Source organism: Oreochromis aureus, linkage group 18 (genome assembly GCF_013358895.1).
Source record: "Oreochromis aureus strain Israel breed Guangdong linkage group 18, ZZ_aureus, whole genome shotgun sequence".
NCBI lineage: Eukaryota > Metazoa > Chordata > Actinopteri > Cichliformes > Cichlidae > Oreochromis > Oreochromis aureus.
Window position 1 is genome coordinate 21,979,704 of NC_052959.1, and position 3,413 is coordinate 21,983,116.

General features: G+C 42.9%; 1 long non-coding RNA gene across 1 annotated transcript; it reads right to left on the minus strand.

Annotated features, from left to right (window-relative positions):
• Window positions 1-484: 484 nt before the first annotated feature.
• On the minus strand, window positions 485-1,096 carry LOC120434208. The gene is made up of 3 exons (XR_005608991.1): window positions 1,047-1,096; window positions 735-765; window positions 485-649 (listed from the first exon to the last, which is right to left on the minus strand). It is a non-coding gene; the product is annotated as an uncharacterized LOC120434208 (long non-coding RNA).
• Window positions 1,097-3,413: the final 2,317 nt, after the last annotated feature.

Genomic DNA, 3,413 nt, shown 5'->3' on the forward strand with positions numbered 1-3,413 from the left:
TGTAATTAATGTTGCGACTCTGAAAATGGCAAAGTATAAAATGACTGTAATTCTTGTAATTTTGGAGGACTGCACACAAGTGCGTCTCCGTGGTCTCTGCACAATTTTAATTTCCACAATCCCTCTTTCTGTCTAGACCAAGATCTACTCAAATGGAAACCAAAAATAAAAGAATATCTGCAATAATAAATCCTAGGTTTTTGTTTTTTTGCAACACTAAGAACAGAAAATGTGTACTTTTATAAACCGCTTTGATAAGCTGATTATCCAGCAGTTTCACATTTACTAGCAGACTCAAAGAAATAAGATTTCATCAGAGGTAAGGAAGTTCAAAACTGTCAAACACTCATATGAACAGTGAGAGAAACCAAGCTACAATAGAAAAACAGCAGGATGGGGGAAAAGTCAGTACAGTTCACTTCCTAAACATAAAATATCTGGAGCTCAACTTCTGCTCCATTTACAGGTCAAAACTCACCTGAGTCTCTCCTCCTCCGTCTTGCGCAGCTTCATGTCCCTCTGCACCACCTGCAGCACGTGCTCCGCCTCGTTGTCTGTCAGTCCTGTCAGATCAAGCTTTCGACCCATGGCTGATACCCCACCAGCTCTCTCAGCCTCACCGACTAAACAATCAGCTTGTTGTTTTCATCTGGAAAAGAGAAAAATAGTCAGGCCAAATAAAATACACAAAATACAAACAAAAACACCTGAGAGTGACAAAGTTCACAGAATACCTGAGTTTACAGCTGGATGGTTTAGTGCAAACTGTTGGAGGAAATGAAATATATTCACTGAACAAGAAGTACTTCACTACTTTATAGTACTTTACAGTTATAGTTACGAGTTCTAAGCAAGGGCGTAGATTTGGCATGGACGGAAGGGACATGTCCCCACCAATATCCAGCCATTATTGAATTGTCCCCACCAATAATTTGATCTCTTCAAGTAAAGAAAAACAAACCCAATAGAAAGAAAAAAAAAAAAAAGATCTGTCATTCACCTGCAGCGCAGAAAGAGTTAAATTACATTCTCTACTGGAGTCCTACCTCATGTGACAAATATGGCCAATGTGATTGGCTGTGCCTTTCAGGGAGCTCTGTTTAGTTTTAGCAGCGGCAAGCCTGCGCTGCGAGGACCTGCAAGGAGGAGAGGAGGACGGCAGCAAAAAGGAAGAACCTGGATATAACAAAGTATTTTTCAAAGAAACCTGTAAGTCACTTAAAGTCAAGTTCACTCATAAAATGTGTCCGGCATAATAACGTTACAGGCTCTGCTAGGCCATACATGCCAACGCTCCCGATTTTTCCGGGACAATCCCGAATATCAGTGCCCCTCCCGAAAATCTCCATTCTCCCCAATTTCTCCCAATTTTCCACCCGGACAACAAAATTGAAAAACCATACACCAGATTGGCACTGCCAATTCCAGTTTCCAACAATGGCTACTACTACTGCAGCTACTTAGTTTTAATATTACTCTTATTACTCTTTCTGGGTCATAAAATAAACTTTTAACATATTTTCAGGTGAGAATGTAGCTCTGTAAACTTCAAATGCGAGCCGGGTGTTGTGCCAAAACTGATTGCCTGCCAAAACTGATTTCCAATGTTTCCGTGTGTTTTTTATGTGCAATATCGTTAAGTATGTTGCTAAACAGACTTTGGTTAACAGGTATTACAAAGGGTTTTATATAAAATTAAAAATTACCTGTTTCTCAAGTATCTTTGTAACTGTGTTATTGTACTTACATTATAATCAATCGGGTCCCTTTTGTCCACTTAAAATATGTTTACAGAACTATTTTTGCATTTGTTGCAATTTCAGCGGTCCTCTTGGGCAGATTACTCTTAAAAGAGACACTTTTAAAATCAACAAGAATTTTCTTAACTGCATAAATAAAGGATACATAAAAGTCACTGCCAAAAACTGATTGCGGCTTCTACCTTGTTGCTCAAGATGACTTGATATCATTCATGAGGGATACATTTGACATATGTTTCACATATTATAGACAACAAGTTATTTATAGCAGTTTAAATACAAGCAATCAGTTTTTGGCAGACAATCTCTTTTTGGTACAACACCAGGTCCTCAGGTGGACGCAGCCACTGAATTTCGACACCCCCGGCCTGTTTCTGGCCGGACAGTAATAACGGTGACATGTAACTTATTTTATCCGATAAATAAACATTGTAAAATTCAAGTTTTTTGTGTATATATATACATATAAATATATATATATATATATATATATATATATATATATATATATATATATATATATATATATATATATATAAAAAAACACCCAGCACGCCCCTGTGGGCGGTTTATCCTTCAAGCTCGGGTCCTCTACCAGAGGCCTGGGAGCTTGAGGGTCCTGCGCAGTATCTTAGCTGTTCCCAGGACTGCGCTCTTCTGGACAGAGATCTCCGATGTTGTTCCCGGGATCTGCTGGAGCCACTCGCCTAGCTTGGGAGTCACCGCACCTAGTGCTCCGATTACCACGGGACCACCGTCACCTTCACCCTCCACATCCTCTCGAGCTCTTCTCTGAGCCCTTGGTATTTCTCAGCAGCTCGTGTTCCTTCTTCCTGATATTGCTGTCATTCGAACCGCTACATCGATCACTACAGCCGTCTTCTTCTGTTTGTCTACCACCACTATGTCCGGTTGGTTAGCCACCACCATTTTGTCCGTCTGCATCTGGAAGTCCCACAGGATCTTAGCTCGGTCATTCTCCACCACCCTTGGGGGCATCTCCCATTTTGACCTCGGGACTTCCAGGTTATACTCGGCACAGATGTTCCTGTACACTATGCCGGCCACTTGGTTATGGCGCTCCATGTATGCCTTGCCTGCTAGCATCTTGCACCCTGCTGTTATGTGCTGGATTGTCTCTGGGGCATCTTTACACAGCCTGCACCTGGGGTCTTGCCTGGTGTGATAGACCCCAGCCTCTATGGATCTTGTACTCAGAGCTTGTTCTTGTGCTGCCATGATTAGTGCCTCTGTGCTGTCTTTCAGTCCAGCTTTGTCCAGCCACTGGTAGGATTTCTGGATATCAGCCACCTCCTCTATCTGCCGGTGGTACATACCGTGCAGGGGCCTGTCCTTCCATGATGGTTCCTCGCCTTCCTCCTCTTTCTTGGGTTTCTGCTGCCTGAGGTATTCACTGAGCACGCTGTCAGTTGGGGCCATCTTCGTGATGTATTTGTGGATGTTTCTTGTCTCATCCTGGACTGTGGTGCTGACACTCACCAGTCCCCGGCCCCTTCCTTCCGCTTAGCATACAGCCTCAGGGTGCTGGACTTGGGGTGAAACCCTCCATGCATGGTAAGGAGCTTTCTTGTCTTTATGTCAGTGGCTTCTATCTCCTCCTTTGGCCAGCCTATTACCCCAGCAGGGTACCTG